This window comes from Triturus cristatus, chromosome 2_1 (assembly GCF_964204655.1).
Source record: "Triturus cristatus chromosome 2_1, aTriCri1.1, whole genome shotgun sequence".
NCBI classification, from domain to species: Eukaryota; Metazoa; Chordata; class Amphibia; order Caudata; family Salamandridae; genus Triturus; species Triturus cristatus.
Window position 1 is genome coordinate 1,079,913,185 of NC_140581.1, and position 18,204 is coordinate 1,079,931,388.

Here is an 18,204-nt window from a genome sequence, read left to right on the forward strand (position 1 = left end):
CCACAAATACACTGTTGTGCTGAGCGTTCACAATAGGAAAACACAAGCCAATAGCATTGAAAATGTAGGAAATATATAGAAATACATTACAAATTGGCACAGAGTATTGACAAAAGCAATCAAAGGCTATTCAATTTTCCACAAAGGAAACTGCAAATTAACAAAATAACAATTTAAAACAAAAGCAAATCACAATTCGAAATAATTACTTATTAGGGCACACATATGTCAACAAAGCAAAAAGTATTTAAAAAAAGACATTGATTTGAAAAAAATAAAAGAAAAACCTTATAAAGTTACAAAATATTCACTAATAAAGCAAAAATCTGTCATTACTTCACAAAAAGATAATGATGCACTTTTAAAGATATGCCTTTAGAGTGAATCATATCCGTGCTGACCTTGAATAATCTTAACACCCATGCTGAAATATTTGATTTGCACATTACACCACTGTGTAAAGGAAGATGCAGTGTCAGACCCGCACATCCATGTATTAGATCGAAAGCGGACTGCTATTGTCACAAGATCAAAATGTTGATCTTCTCCAGTATCAATTTTTGTCAAACTCACCATGATAAATCCATTGTTACAGCTAATATTCTGCTGCCATAGTTAACTTGTACACTGGAATATCTGAAGGCTCCTGGTAAAGCTGTTTCTTCACTCTCTAATACGATTTTGGTCATGGAATGGAAGGTTAAAACAAGATCGACACTAGGCTGTTGCTCAGTCCTTGATTACTTGTTTGTACTGTTGGAAAATGTTTGATTGTGTGAAGAGTTTTAATTATTAATTAGGCTTAAAAGCGAACATCTTCCATGACCCATTAGAATTAAATGGAGGATGGCTGTACATTTCGCAAGGCGTGCTTGGCGCCTTGACACCCATGTGAGAGCTGTTCCTAGTAAGCCCTCTCTGCAGCTCTCAGCCATGGCTTCCTGGTTGTAAGGGACTGCAAAATGGGCAGACATCCCTTTGCTTCTCTCCTTGCAGGGTTCACTGAAGGATCATCGATGGCCATGCCTGCCCTCTCCAAGGTGTTACTCTGACTGCAGCCTTAGAGTGGGCGGCACCATTTGGCACACATACAAAGAAGGAGGACCTCTGGGGTGCCAGATACACAACAAAAAAAACCTGAATATTTGCAGGATGTAGCTACAGGTCTGGACCATTGATGGCAAAGGGACCCATCTCACTAAGACCAAGAATCTGAGGCTCAAGATCCTGAAGATGTTCAATGTAAGCCCAGCTGGGTAGAGGCTCTTCTACCGGTGGAAGCAGTTGGAAGATGGGCATACATTATTTGATTACAATGTTGGAGCTAACGATATAGTGCAGCTGATTCAGTCTCAATTAGAGGACTTCCCTGCTTTCTTGAAGAAGAAGGAAGGTGATGTTAGTCCCTATTCAAAGAATGCAACCAACAAGAATGCATTCAAGGCTACCTGCCATGCAATCAGCTGCCCAAATCTGCGTGGACCTTTCTTATTGATGCTGGCATTGGTCTATTCAAGGTTAATGAATTGATGAATGCTCATGATGAAACCATGGGAGCCTGGGTTGAAGCACACACAGAAAAAGTAACCCACATATCAAGAGGGCATGAAAATGGAAAGTTTTGTGCAAAGAATGGGTACATGCTCAAAAGAATTAATGTCAACTTAAGCGAGCACTATTACAGATAAAGTTTAAACAACTTGGACTCTTCACCTTCCACGTTTCATTCAGATGACGTGGACAATGATGATGATATGATTTATCATATCAAATACGACAAATATTCAGAGAATTGTCTTATAGAAATGTCTTCCTGCAATCTTCGCCCATTATCAAGTACTACTATGAAAATGGAGTAATCTCAAAGTGGGAGGGGTTGTGAAAGTGAACTACAAGGTTGAGAATCCAGAGGAGCAAGGATTCTAGTTTAATTCCCAAATAACAGCTTTGAAGGTATTTCCAAGCACTAACAAAGAGGTGGATGCTAAAATCTTCTCTGAGTGGGTAGAATAAAATGGTACCAGAATGCAAGCTTCAGTCTGTAGTGGAATTGTATAAGAAAGAAAAACCTAGAGCTTATGCTTTGACATTTGGAAATGGAGATTCCAAAAGGAAGAGTGATCCTGAATGTAAGCACTGCAAAGAAGATCCATTTGCACAATTTCGTTTCAACTCCTGATGTGTGTGTTTAGGCAGACAGGATGCACACATGCTGCTTTTGAGTGATAGTGATGGAGCAAGGATTCAAGAAATTTAAACTTGCTCGGAGCAATTCCTCATTAACAGTATTAATTATTAAAAATAGTAAAGAAACTGAAATTAATATGCACGCACAACATTTACATATGGGAATAAGTGCTTCACGCATGCTAACGAAAATAGAACGCAACACAACTAAAACCCGCTTTAAACTGGAAAACACTTTTGCACATGTGCGGATTAGAACTTTTGAGAGGGAAAACTCTCACACATGCGAGGAAATTACTAACATTGGGTCTTGAGGTACCGCGTGCCTGGCATATGCTTGCCTAAATTTAAAGAGAGCTGTCGCTGCTAATGCATTTGCTTAACAAAGAAGAAAATAACATGTAATAGAGTAGAAGTGGGTGGTGAACAGTGAAAATCACTTATTTGAGAAATTAACATTTGTTTATGATTCCTTTATTAATAGTGAAGGTTTGGGCCTCATATGACACACAAAAAGAAAAGATGGTGTTGAAAACGGATGCAAGCTAGACATGCGCAGTGTACAAGTGATGTGACCTGATGACCGAGCCACTGACAGGCTGCCAAGAGCCAAGGACACCAGCCGTGTGAAAATTCTTCTCTACTGTAGAACTGTATTAAATGCATTTTGAATAGTAACATTAAATACATGTGAACGGAAATGAGACAGAATATTAAATGAGATAAAGGGATGGGTTTTGTTAGACAAAAGAGTTATTAAAAATGTAAACATGTCAGCATAAGGTGACGACAACTCCCCTGTCCCTGTCCAATCAGAGTGCGTATTTCATCAAGATGTGTAACTTTTGAGGGTGGGTCATGCAGAAATGAAGACTATAACTAGAGGGACCTAAATATTAGGAGTGTTCATGTCATATCATGCATGCAAGCGAGGTGAGGCACGTACGAGAGCAAGAGAGAGGCAAGAATTACTGCTGCTGAGGAAAGAGAGAACAGACTGGGAAGATTCATCTCTGAAAGATACTGCCCTGGCCACAGCTAAAATATGTATTTTAAGATAATGGAAATCTCCGATTCCACCCTCTCAAGAATCGTTGTTGGTGACTATGGTTCAAACTGTCTCTTATGAAAGAATCATTTATACTCTACATGACCAGACACAACTATTTAATCAAGTCTGGGCTCCCTTTTTGCAGATGAATACTGATCCTGTGATAGGCCATGTTGCTCATTCCATGGTGGATAGTACAGTATCATAATTCAACCTTCTTTCTCATCTCTACCTCAGTTTCGTCTTTCTTTCTTTTGCCATTATCTTTATATTTTCTCCCCTTTTTCAACTTTATTTTTCTAAGTTTGGATATTAACATTGTGAACCTATGATGAATTCCCTCTTACCCCATATTTTCTTTTCTGTCTTTCGTAATTGTATACTTTTTCATAGAGTATATCATATTACATGCTCTGTTCTTTTATGCTATGCTGTGTTGATACTTTTCTTTGATCATTATTATTCTCCTATTCAATATTATATTATCTGTTTTCTAGTAGGATAAATTCAATTATTCATCGAATAATCCCTTTTCTTCAGCTTTGCGGATATCTGCACTTCTCTCAAATAATATATTTTGACTACTTATATTGTGATTACAGTGTAATCTATAGTCTTGCATTGCCAACTCATGAATTGAATTATATTATGTATTATATTTATAAAATGCTCATAAACAATTTTAACACAAAAAAAAGATACTTGAATAGATCGAAGATTCCAGAAGAATATCGAGGAGGGAGAGAGTGTAAGTGAGGCATGCGCCCTGGTGCATCGGGTCTGTAGAGAAGTCTAGTAAGTATTACCCTGTCCTGAGCCTGAGCCTTTGTCTCCTGAGTCCCAATCAGGAGACCACCACCAGCCCTTTTTGGCCAGACAGTTGGGTTTCCATAATCACCTTTGGGTAATTATTATTCTGTCTCAAATTTGCATACCTTTGGAAATGTATGATTTATTATGCCTTCTGTCTCTTCATCTATCCACTCTTAATGCATTGATTCATTGAATGAGTCTGTGAATTGAATGTATATTGCTAAATGAATTTTCTCTCCCATGAAATTTGAATGGTGTTTGCACTGTTAATTTGTATTAATGAGCGTTCATTTATGACTGCGATTGAGATAAACATATTGAATCTTACCCAGAGTCTGTGGTTTATTTCACTAACATCTTTTAGTTTAGTTAGTTAGATTTTTCATATCACCATCAACCACTCAACTAATGGTCCATCGACCAAAGGAAGAGTGCTGATCTGTGAAGATTAGTTGAACAGTGAACACAAATTTATCCGGAGTAAATTGAATTCTCAGTGAGTTAACTAATAGAGATCAAAGTGAATTATAAGACTTGACCCCAAGCAAAACAGCCAAGAAATCTGATTGTTGTATATGGGCCCATTGAACTTTTCAGTTGTTTTTGAAGGGTCTGTCACTGGCTTTCCACTGGAACAATAGTATAACATGACATACCACATGTACTGCCTGAATCCACCATTAGCCAAGATCCCTGAAGAAAAGGACTCGTACTGCCCATTGTGTACAAATGATTCAACTGAAGTTGTCAATGCAAGGAGAAACTGAATCAGAGTAAAAAGAAAGCTAAAATGCTATCTGCCTTGACAGAATGTCAAAGGGACAGGGGCAAGGGAATGGCACGTGTTGGTCGCACCATTGACACATCTAATCACTAGGGACGAATACCAGGTGTTCCTGTTGGTCCATGTTGGAAATTTAGAGTACAGGAGAGTGAACAGGAGTTAAAAGACCCCATGTCGGTGGAATCCATGGGCGCAGTAATGATGGTGAATACTCCCTTGTATTGGCTGGTGGATTCAAAGATGAAGTGGAGCGAGGAGATGAGTTCACCTGCACAGGAAGTGGTGGTAGGGATCTATCTGGTTATAAAAAAATTGGTGAGCATTCATCATCATCAGAGTCTTTATTCCGGTAAAAATACAAAAACAATGCACATCAATAATAAAAGCAGTACAATTTAAAAATATCATTGGGTATAAAAATTAAACTAACAAACGCTAGAAAAAACAAAAAGTTAAAAGCTACAGGTACTATGTAGGTCTCAGTTATGGTCACGAGTTCATGTCAGCTGGGAAGATAGATAAGCAACCAGAGCAAGGTCCCATTTCAGAAGTAGAGATGTGTTGGATGACATCAATTACGTTCGCCAGTGCAATGGGCCGTAGTGTTCATCACGAGTACCATCCCACAAAAAGGGTAGAAGTGCTAATTTAGCAATGTCCAGTTACGAAGGTGCAGGCAAACTTTATAGTACATATTTGGTATGAACCAGAATCTGATGCAGATGCCTTGGCTGCTATTAATTTACATTCTTGAAATAGGCAAACCATTATTTCCTTCACGGATTCATGCCACATGGAACATAAATGTGCAGAATCTGGCAAAGAACCATTATTAAAAAGCGAATGCTAAAGGATTCAGTCACCTGTCAATATAATAAAAGCATTAAAAACATTTTATACTAACATATGAAAGGACTAAAAGGTATTTCTTGCATATTTAAGTTTGCTATCCAGTGTGGTAAATATGTTTAATGGGGAATTAGATGTGTAGGCTGCTCACAGGGTTGAACCTGGAAGGAATCAACACCCTCCTTCTGATTGCCCATGCAGTTCCCAAATATTTTGCAGTTGCACACAAATAGGGGTCTTGCATGCGATTTCAGTATGCGCAAGGCCACTCTAAAGTCTTGGGTACCAAGTTCTCTGCAGACAGGAGAAAGCCATCTGCTCCTAGGTTTGGTGTATGTTTTACATGCAAAGAGGAAGTGGGCCGTGGATTCTTGTGGGCAAGGACAACAATTGGCTGTGCTTTATTATGCAGCCATGAGTTTGTGAATGCATTAATGGGCTGCCAAGCCTAAACTGGATGTATAGCTTCCTATCGGCCGGCACTTAAATGATGTCGAGGTAACTTTCAAGGGTACAGCTATGCTTGAAATCTCTGAATTCCTCTTCAGTCTCCCCTGATTGTCAGCTAGATAGGTGATTTGCTCAACCCCTTCCCAATAGAGAGATTTGATCTGTCTTCTAGTGAGGGGTATTGGGCAACCAATGTTGTGTCCTGCAAGGCCTATTTGTGACATAAGACTTTTGACATGTTTAATCCAACCAATTTTGTGCATGGTGTCTAGGGCACAAATCTCTTGGAAAGCAGCAGCATATAGCGACAGTTCCTGGGTGGAAACCATCCGCTGCCAGAACAGCAGGGGATGGAGCATTCATTTGACCAGACTTTAACACACATGAACAGGGCACTGGCTTTAAACAGTGGTGTTACAGAGCAAACAATTTTGTGGCTGTTTTAACATGGTAGGAAAATCGTGCTAATGTAAAATTCAGCTACACAGTGCCTCCTCAATGTAATTTGTGTATGGCCCCTGATGGTGTGATTTCAGGCAAGCATTTAAAAAATAGTTTGAATAAAAATAGATTATGTGGTGTGGGAGTAAAATCTTTATACTCTTTACTCCTAATATGCCTTACTTTTTGCAGTTCAACCTTTGCAGGTACAGTCTGATTTGTAATCTACTTCTGGGAGCTTCTCTGTGTTTTTCTCGTTTCTTATAGATGTTGATTAATAATGACAACAGTATGGAATGCGTTGCTGAACCATTAGTGTAAAGGGATCTGTGGTTCTGCTCCTCACAGTATCCACACACTCTAGTTGTGTTAAAAAACATAATAAAAAAGCCAATTTTGTATTGGATGAAACAGTCTGCTTTTAGCAATGTCTTGTATCAGTGTCAGTGCATTTATGCAGCTTTGTACTCTGATGTAGGGCAGTTTCAGCTTCAGGGTTTAAAATTGCTTCAAATTGTGATCTTATATACAGTATAACCCATATTCTCTCCCACCAAAAAACCTTATTAAATATTTTATGACTCCGCAACATTGAAAATTTAAATTTTGTTGCTCATCTGGGTCATTGGAATAAAATGGAGTCGCGTATTACAGACGGGGGTCAATTTACCCATATTTGAATCAGTTACCATAATTAATGCAAAACAATTTGTTGGGGCACACAGCTAACAGTTGAATGGAAGCACATTTGTTCTTGTATTTTTGGCTGACTTAAACACATCACTTACCAACTGATGTTTATGAAGTGGACAATGTTCCCAAATATGGGCGATTTTCTTCTTGAAGTTACTTTAGTTTCTGTCATCCATGCAAAAAAGGTACAATGAAGCCTCTGGATCTAGTTAAGCATAATAATGAACCGTTGCACAGATATGTGTAACTACTGTAGCTCCTACCACAAGTGAGAACTCTCCATTAAGCAATTCTATGCAGCAGAATCCAGTCCCATTTTCAATGCTATGAAATGAAAAACTTAAGACACCTCCATTACCAACATTTAGATACTTGCAGTAATCAATGATTGCTGAATAAGTAACTCCCCCTTTACTAATGGCATCTCAGTGGCTGGATTAGAGATCAATTCAATTGAATGGAGCTCAATTCTGTGTCTTACAGCAACATTTCAAAACAGGGATCATTTTGATGTCCTGGAAAGGTTAGATTTTGCAGCCATATTAAGGTGAGGCTAGAAGTTATGGCTGAATCACACTTCTTCACTAAAACGGCAAGATATTCGCTAAATTACTGATGACAACATCTTAACCATGGGTATCAGGAAGGAAATTACTCACAGTTTTCAAATTGGTTTCAGGGCTAATTGCTTAACACTTGACATTCTAATGACCCTGAATTTGTTGGCAAGAAATGTCCTGGAAGGGAAAGGAAATACGTTTATTGTACCAGCTAGTCTACTGTATTTGACAAAATCAATAGATCTAGTCTGTGGTCCAAATTGTATTAGCGGGAAATTAATTACACTTTGATTTATTTTATAACAACTTCATTTAGAAACATGGGTGGGAGAAAAAAATATACAAGACAAATGGATGGTGTCCGGGTGCATAGCGTTCACCCTATTATTTTTGTTAACATGGCAGACTTGCCGGATTTTCTAGATGACTCCAAGGGCCTAACCCCCAAGCATGGTGTAGAGTTGGTCAGTCACTTATCATAACTGACAACTGAGATTTCTCTGGCTATGAGTATTCGTGACTGAGGTGGGACTTCAAAGACAGTTACATTTTCTGCAGGAGTACAACAAGATTAAGTTAAAAAAGAATGATTATCAAAAACTACAACTATGCCCAATGGGTGCTCTAAAATAGCGTTTTTGCCCATTTTGCCACTCTAGAGAAAGGCCCACCCTTTGCAAGTCAATAATGTCCCTGGCTCTCCAGAGAACAGTCCACCCCAAACTGTTTAATGTAAGGCCCTTACCAGCCAAGGATATGCTCAGACATGGGTGTCTCAACCCGGCTTGGAAACCAATCCTGAGTTGCTTGTGTTCCGCTTTGGTGAGGACCTGGCTTGGCAGTTCAGGATGTGCTGGTCCTATTGGAGCGGGACAGAGACTGATTTTCACATGTCCGGGTCTAATCTGAGGCTGCATGGTGGACAAAAGAACAATGGATTGGAATGCTATCCCAAGTAATTACCAGTGATTAGACTTTTTGCAAGCTTTTCTCCGTTCACATTTTGTGTTTTTGATGTAAGCACTATGGGCCTCATCACAATGGCGGTCGTACGAGCGTCTGACCACCATTGTATCAGGATGGAGATCGCCCGACATGTAGTCGGCTGCTCCATCCACCTTATTACGATCCAACCGCTGTGAAGGCAGTCAGAGACATGCCTTTTTCAAATGAGGCTTGTGCTGAGTCCCGGAAAAGGGCCGCAGCACAAACCAGAATTGGAAAAGGCATGTTTTTCAACATCAATGTACCATGTGCCAGGCACCATATGGTGCCTGACACTAAGTGCTTGGATGTTTGGGGGACCTACATGTGACCCCCTGGACCGGTAGAGGAGGCCCACAGGGGTCGGTGGCCCTGCTTTGGGCCCCCAAAGCCCCATTCCAACTGCCTTTACATGGCAGTCGGACCGCCATATAAAGGTAGAGGGAAAAGGGGCATGGTAATCCCTATAGTGGTGCCGCCACATGCACCACCCGTATAGTAGGGATTATGCTCTGACGGGCTCCTTGATTTCACATCTCCCTTATCCTACAAAAATATGATCTTTGCCCGAAACAATATACTAGGAAGAAACATTCTACTATAGACTAGACTGTATTCTTACGACAAATAAGAACTAATTTTTAAAGAATGAGACTTTTATATATTCCATTTTTACAAACTGAAAGAGCTTGTATAATTTTTTTGTTTTGGGTTTTTGCCCATTTTGCTACTCTAGAGAAAGGCCCACCCTTTGCAAGTCAATAATGTCCCTGGTTCTCCAGAGAAAAGTCCACCCCAAAATGTTTGATGTAAGGCCCTAACTGGCCAAGGATATGCTCAGACATGGGTCTCTTGCTCGCTCTGTCACTGGTACAAATCTTACCTCATGTTCTAAAGCTGAAGGAACCATGGAGAATATTATCTGTTTATGTCCAGTTCTGTTAGATGGATGAAATGTCTTCTATGTCTGCTCTTCTGAGAGAGTTGACTAGAACAATATAATAGGCTACATTGTTCTGTATTAAAGGCAACACTAGTAAATCTGTACACTGCATTGCAAAAAAAATAAGATCAGTTAGTAATCAATTAAAAAAGGTATAAAAGCACTTATTGTTATTCAGTTTTTAATTTATACAATAATTATTACCTTTACTTGCGCAAACATACATAACATAACCTTACATCAACATAATGTGGGCATCACCCTCTCAAGACATCTTGGACACCAAGTTATAGCTTGTTGACTTCATTGGTGCTGACAGATATGGATATAATATAGCAAAGAAACAGTAAAAGAATGATGATTTGCAAATCAGGGCACAAATCATTTACATAACGGATCACGTAATCTCATTATAAAGAAACTGGTCTGATAGTTGTGTCTGCAGTTTGCTAGCTCATTCAGTCAAATCTTGTAGAATAAATGATATATACATTGTACTAAAAGATTTAACAATCTGGAGTTCCTCATGGGCCAAAACCACACAAAAAGTGATGGGAGGAATGCTTGCAAATATTCTAACCTCTAGCAATTGTTTGGGGTCAACTATCAACCTGTCGTTTTTTGCACATTTTGCCACTCTAGAGAAGGGCACATCCTTTGCAAGTGAATAATGTCCCTGGTTCTCCAGAGAACAGTCCACCCCAAACTGTTCGATGTAAGGCCCTAAGTGGCCAAGGATATGCTAAGACATGGGTCTCTTGCTCACTCTGTCACTGGAACCAAGCTAAAACCGACTGAAGAATCGCAACCCGGCTTGGAAACCAATCTTGAGTTGCTTGTGTTCCCGTTTGGAGAGGACCTGGCTTGGCAGTTCGGGATTTGCTGGTCCTATTGGAGCAGGACTGAGACTGATTTGCATATGTCTGGGTCTAATCTGAGGTGGCATGGTGGACAAAAGAGTGATGGATTGGAATGCACCCCAATTAATTACCAGGGATTAGACTTTTTGCAAGCTTTTCTCCATTCATATTTTGAGTTTTTGATGTAAGCACTATGGGGCACATCACAACGGCGATGGCGGTTGGACAAGCGTCCGACCACCATCGTATCAGGATGGAGACCGCCCGACATGTAGTCGGCCGCTCCACCTGCCTTATTATGATCCAACAGCTGTGAAGGCAGTCAGAAACATGCCTTTTTCAATTGAGGCTTGTACTGAGGCCCGGAAAAGGGCTGCAGTACAAGCCAGAATTGGAAAAGGCATGTTGTTCAACATCTATGTACTGTGTGCTAGGCACCATGTGGTGCCTGACACTAAGTGCATGGATGATTGGGGGGAACCACATGTGCCCCCCTTGCCCGATGGAAGAGGCCCACAGGGTCCGTGGCTCTGATAGGGGCCCCCAAAGCCCCATCCCAACTGCCCTTACTTGGCAGTCGGACCGCCATATAAAGGCAGAAGGAAAAGGGACATGGTAATCCCTATAGTTGTGCCTCCACAGGCACTGCCCCTATTGTAGGGATTATCCTCTGATGGGCTCCTTGAGCCTGTTGGAGGCGTCAGCCGGTCGGTCCCTCTGCCCGTTGTGCTCTAACCGACTGCGTCATTATGCGGTGGTCGGACTGCAGCCCCAGATGTCGGGCGTACCCATAGCGGAGGCCCGCGGGGGACAGGAGTCCTGCTAGGAGCCCCCAAAGTCCCATTCAATCTGCCTTTGCATGGCAGCCGGACCACCTTGTAAAGGCAGAGGGAAAAGGGACAACATAATCCCTCTGGCGGTGCCTCCGCAGTACTGCCCCTATTGTAGGGATTGCACTCCCACTGACTCTCCGACAGGCTCCTTGACCCACCCTCCATCTGCTGTGCTCTGACCGACCACATCATTATACTGTGGTCAGACCACAGCCCCTAATGTCGGATGGACCGCCTCCGTATCATCATAACTGGATCCTAAGTGGCTAAGTGTATGCCAAGAAGTGTTTTTTTTGCTCCATCTACCACTGGAATGAAGTTACATCCAACTGAAGAGGCTCAATCCGAACAAAACTGGTCTTGGATTGCATGTGTTCCTGTTTGGAGAGTACCTGGCCTGTAAATTCAGGCTGGACTGTTCTAACTAGAGCGGAACCAAGTCTATTTTGCGTAAGATTTGGGTATAATCTGAGGTGGCAGGATGGGTGAAAGAATAATGGGTTGCAATGCTACTATGAATGAATGACAGTGGTTAGACGTATTGCAAGTATTTTTTTCAATTATTGTGTGTTTGATCTAGCACCCTAATTTACAAAGGTATGCCCATGGCCCAGAGTTCAATACTCACTGTGTCACTGAAATCAAGCTACAGCCAAATAGAGAGGCCCAATTAAGCTAACACTGGTCTTGGGTTGCTTGTATTTGGTTCGGAGAGGACCTGGCTTGGCAGTTCAGACTGAACTGTTCCTATTGGAGCATGACCAAGACTGATTTAAATATGGCAGGGTCCAATCTGAGGTGGCATGGTGGGCAAAAGAACAATGGGACAGAATGCTAACCCAGGCAATTGCCAGTTGTTAAGACTTATTGCAAGAATTCCTCCCATAACGTTTTTGAGGGTAACCCATGTGCACACATAAGGTTCAAGATAAAGTATATTATACCCTCAAACACCTTATCTCTGAATACATTTTTAAGCTATGAATACAAACATTTTCAGGGGAGAGGAAATTCTGTCACTTGGCCTGTGGAGACATTGTTGTCTTCTATAAGTTAGCATGAGCACTCTGCAGCTTGCCCACTGCTTTGCGCACGTTACTACTCGACTTAATTTTTGCATTCATTCCTATGGCTGTTTTCACATGAGAACTTATCACTGTTTTCACACTCTGAAGGTTCCTGGGATTTTGACTGAACATTGTGAGCAAGGTCAAGCAACAATGCCCCTTGTTATTTTGTTGTGGCCAGGTCTTAGCCCTTAGACAAAATATACCAATGCAGCTGTTGTTTGGGACAATGTACTTTGGTTTTATTGGAATACACAAATAGGTAGCACACACTTGGAGAGGGACCTATCCAGGGAGAAGAGGGACACAGCACCTATGATGTAGATCTACTTTCTATAAGCTAAGGTATGGGGTCTGCTGTCAAAGCCCAGAGATCTTCTAATATATAATAAAACTATTTCTATGCAAGAGGAGGGAGGTTAGGCTATAATGTCTTTTCACAATGACATCTCCTTTCACGATTTATGGACTAATTGCTATGCTGACCGTATTTTTATTATGCATTTTGCTGCTTGTTGTGGCACGTATACTGCATTTAGAACACGTTAGTTAAAATAAATATTCTAAACTTGTTTGTGTCTCTGTTAGATCTTATTGTGTACAAGTACAAGAGTGCAACCAAAAGAGTGTGTCTTGCTACCACGATTCCAAAGTGATTTGGGAGTGTTGTGTTCTGGGGCGTCTAATCACTTGTTTCTCTGTGAGTGAGTAGGAGAGTAAGGGCCTCATGTAGGTAAATAAATTTTACCGGTTCTTAAATACCGAGCCGTACCGAATCGGTAAATTAGAATCGGTAAGTTATATGTAGGTAAAAATTCGGTAACAGTTACCGATTCGGTAACATTCGGTAAATACGAATCGGAATTCACCGAATCGGTAAATACCGAGGTGATAATTACCGAATCGGAAAATACCGAGGTGGTATCTACCGATTCGGAAAATACCGAGGTGGTATCCACCGAATCGGAAAATACCGAATCGGTATGTACGGATTCGGTAAATAACATCACATGACTTGACGAAACAGCTAATCCTGTGCAACGACAGCCCACCCAACCAGGAACTGCCCACACCCAGGCAGGTGTACACAATTAGCCGACGTGGCCACACCCAGGCAGGTGTACATAATTAGCCGACCCTGGAGAGGCTTGGAGTGCAGAGGAGAGGCAGGGAGCAGTTGCATGTGCGAGCGGGAAACGAACAGCATGTCCAGCCAGAGAACACAGAAAGACGGAGGGGAAAGGAGGAGGAAGCTCAAATTCAGCCCCAAGGAACTCCAGGTGCTGGTGGAGGAGGTGGTGAAGCAGCACCAGAAGCTGTTTGGGAGGCAATCCCTGCAAGTGCCTGAGGCCGAAAAGCGCAACATATGGCTGGCCATCCAGGCGCAGGTCAATGCTGTGGGAGTGACCCACAGGGACATTGAGGTCCTCAAAAAGCGCTGGTATGACCTGAGGATTGTGACCAAGAGGAAGATGGGCGACATCCAGAAGGAGGCCAGCCAGACCGGAGGTGGAACCAACAGGGCACCTGCCCTCACCGAACTGGAGGAGCTGATGGCGGCCACAATCGAGCAAGAGAGCGTCGTGGGGCTTGGGGACGCCGACAGCTCTGCCAGAGCCGCAACACACCAAGGTAAGACGAAAGCACAGCAATGTAGCCCCCCCTACCCCTATCCCACATCTCCCATTGTGAAACGAGAATCACACTGCAGTCCACACGTGTCAGTGCAGACAGGCAATGCATTCCGGGAGATGTAGTCAGGGCAACACTAACCATGACGTAAATGTCACAGGGCAACAGGGCATGTCACGCACTCGAGGCACAAGGAGACAGAGGACAGATTGGAATGTGAAATGATTTATTGTGACGCTTGCAATGCAGCCCTTCGGGGACACTGAGCCAATGTTGTTTTTCTGTCCACAGATGTGACATCATGCAGTACAGGGCATGCTGCAGGGGAGACGGCACACCTGCCACAAAAATCACCTCTAGCCAGCACGAGTTCAGACCAGGGAGCAGGCCCACTGGCAGCCGCACCACCAACACAGCCAGCCTCGCCGCACACAGAGCCAGCATCACCTCACCGAGAGCCAGCATCACCACAACCACAGCCAGCATCGCCACTCATGTTCGAATCACCGGCCACATCTCCGCTTGCAGGTGTGAGAATGAGGAGGCGTCCAGCAGCCAGGCTACGAGCCTTCGACACCTCGTCAGACGACAGCATGGGCCCAGAAGACCGCACCGGGCACCAGGAAGGGAGCCATCCCACTGTGCCCCACACCTCACAGGCAGCACAGACGGGAGCAAGAGGGCGCCGCAGGTCGCGTGTCCAGAGTCCACCAGCACCCACTGACGGCCATGGTGTCTTCTTGGGGCTCGAGGGCCAAATGTTGAAGCAACAGCGCCTGCAATAAAAGGCAGTTATGTCAGTCCAGAGGCACATGCGGGTGATGAAGACAAGCTTAGTCAACATGGACACAAACATTGGCGGCATGGCTGCGGGCATTCGGGACATGTCCCAGTCAATCCAGCAGTTGTGCAGCAAATTAGATGCTGACATCGAAGCACGGCGCCGGGAACGCCAGAGAAGGGACACTACCAGCAGGGCACTCAACCGTCTGGCAACTGCGACTTCCCTACTTTGCCGGCGCTCTGTGACGATGCAGGAGGGCCTAACACAGTGCTGCAGCGACCTGTCTCGGGGGATGGTGCAGGTGACAAGTGCACTAGGGGTGCTATTGACTAGTCAGGCGTCGACAACTGCTGCAGGGGATGCTGCGGAGCGCATCGACACCAGCAGCAGCATCACACCCCCCGTCCCAGAAGCACGCAGGAGCAGCAGGCGGCTTGGGGTTGGCTCTAGTGAGGATGCACAGGCCGTGCAATCCACCACTGCAGCGCGTATGCGCAAACATTGATGTGGCCCTGCTTAGCCACTTCCCATTGGGTGACGTAACCCTGGACATACTCCTTGTATAGATGGTATATTGCCAGATTGGCCTGTTCATGTGTTCATGGCGTGGTGCCACATTAAACTACGTCATGACTTCTCACAACTCGCTGTGTCCCCTCACTTACTCAGAAATAGTTGCATGTGATCTCTGCCCGTCTCTCTCTCCCATCGATTGCAGTTGGCACTCTAGCTGCGCTGCCCTCTGGCTGGCCTGACTCATCCTCGTTGTCCTCAACATATGTTAGTTCCACATCTGTACCTTTTTTCGTGGCAAGGTTGTGCAGCATTGCACAAGTGGCAATAATCTTGCAGCAGGTGATGGGTTTGTACTGGCGTGCGCCTCCGCTCTTGTGGAGGCAGCGGAACCTGCTCTTCAGTAGTCCAAACGTGCGCTCCACCACATTGCGTGTTGTTTTGTGGGCCACGTTGTATCGTCTCTCACTCTGGGTTGCTGGGTGTAGGTAGGGAGTGAGGATGAATGAACGGCATGCATATGCACTGTCGCCTGGATGAGTAAGAAGGAACCATCAGTTACATGCCTCTATACACTCTGATTTGCAGGTTTCAAGGGGCGTCACTGTTACTTACCCAGCAGGTATCCCTCTCCGAATTCGCCGGCACTCAGTCGTGTGTAGATCCCACTATTCTGGAAGATGTATGAGTCGTGGGTGCTCCCAGGAAACTTTGCAACAATATCTGTGATGATGTTCCCTGCATCACAGATCACCTGCACATTGATGGAGTGGGTGGACTTCCTGTTCCTGTAGATGTGCTCTGTATCAGCTGGTGGACAGATTGGGATGTGTGTACCATCAATACAGCCGATGACATGGGGGAACTGTGCCATGTGATAAAAGTCTGTTTTTGTTTTCTGCAGTGCAGCCTGTGTGTTTGGGAAGCTTATGTAGTGGTGCATTCTCTGCATCATGGCATCCAGGAACTTCCTGAAGAAACGGGACAGGCAACTCTGGGATACACCACCCACCGCAGCTATCACCACCTGATAACTGCCGGATGCCAGTAGATGTAGGCTGCAGAGCACCTGCACATGTGGTGGTATGGCGTGCGCCCTTCTTGTTGGCTGGTCCAGGAGTGGGTGCAGGTCCCTTATCAGGTCCATGATGGTTTCGGGGTGTAGCCTGTACCTCTCATGTATCTCTGCATCAGTCAGCTGTAATAGTGTGATGCGCTGTCTGTAGATTTGTTCCTCCCGTCGCCACACCCTCAGTCCTGCTGCCTGTAGACGTAGGCGCCTTGCAATGACGTACATGGCGGCCATGTTGTCCACGCTGTTGCATTTTGGGATTGCTTATGTGCATTGTTGATGGTTACCACCTGCTTTCAATCCGTGTTAATTACCGACTCTTATTTACCGATTTTCCTGGATTTCTTAATTACCGCCTGCTCCTACATGTCATTTTAAATTTTTACCACTTCATATTTACCACTTCATATTTACCGATTCGTTAATTATGTATTCGGTAAACATGAATCGGTATTTTGGAATCCGGTAACTATGAATCGGTATTTACCGCCTCATATTTACCGAAAAGTGGTTTTTGGACTCCTACATCTCACTTGTCTGAATACCGGTCGGTAACGGCATATTTACCGAAAATCGGCCGTTACCGACCGGTATTTCGCTACCTACATGAGGCCCTAAGTGAGAACTATAGCTAGTCGGTCCTGTGCTCATGGGTACTAAGGTGGGAGGATGACTCAGTCCCTATGCACTAAGGTCCCATATTCCTAGGCATAGTTCTGTTTTTAGGCAGAATACCTGCAACAATTTCATTCATAAATTAATCAATGTAATGTCGGTCCTGTTGCCACAGGGAAAATAGCATAATGCATGCTCCTCCCAGATGGACTATTTGGAATTCCCACAAAAGGCAGCAAGATACCAAGGGACTGTAAATTTGGTGTTCCCAGAAATTAGTGGGATACTAAAGTAACCTAAAATGTCTTTACCTACTTATTTGAGTGCCATTGAACTCTAACCTGCACCTACTTTATTTCTCTAAAGAAAAGTGGCCCTAACAAGTCTTCTGGGAATGAAGAGAAGAGAAGAGTCTGCCGAGCCTTGGAATAAATATATATGCCCCTTATTACGGACCAGGGAGGGTTACCTACCGTAATATAACTACCCCAGTATGTGATATTTAACATGTGAGGTAAATACCTCCTATTCTCGATTTTTTAAAAGAAAATGAAGCATAATGCACAGCTGTTTTTTTTTAACACATTAAATTCTACAAGTTTTGCCTTTTTTAGGCTTTTTCCACAGATACATTTTAGCCGGTGTGACCTGTCAGAATTTATCAGAGGAAAACTGCAAGAGTGATAATTATTACTCAACTGATTTCAGTACAAACACTTTTTTGGACAGACATCATGAATTTAGCCTTCAACACATAATAAGGGTTATAGAGTTTTAAGAAGGCCAAGGGCTGCCTATTTTTAAAGCTTTACCACGGCAAGCACTGTCAATGGTAACCATAAGTGGCCATATAAATGATGCATGCACCCTTAGTTCCAAGTCATTTGTGAAATGTTACTCTCAGATTCCCATGGAAATCCTTGAAGACAGGATAAACTCGCTTCTTCCCCAAACCAATGACCTCCTCTCCACAGCTGAACTCACCGATCGTTACAACGCAAAGCTAGTGACCATGCTTGATCAGCTTGCTCCCCTAAAACTGAAAAAAAGCAGAGCAATCCCATCCAGGTCAT

The 18,204-nt window shown here is 43.4% G+C and overlaps 1 pseudogene; it reads left to right on the plus strand.

Moving 5' to 3' along the window:
• The first annotated feature begins 1,152 nt into the window (after nt 1-1,152).
• Nucleotides 1,153-6,580, plus strand: LOC146866385 (E3 ubiquitin-protein ligase UHRF2-like; annotated as a pseudogene).
• Nucleotides 6,581-18,204: the final 11,624 nt, after the last annotated feature.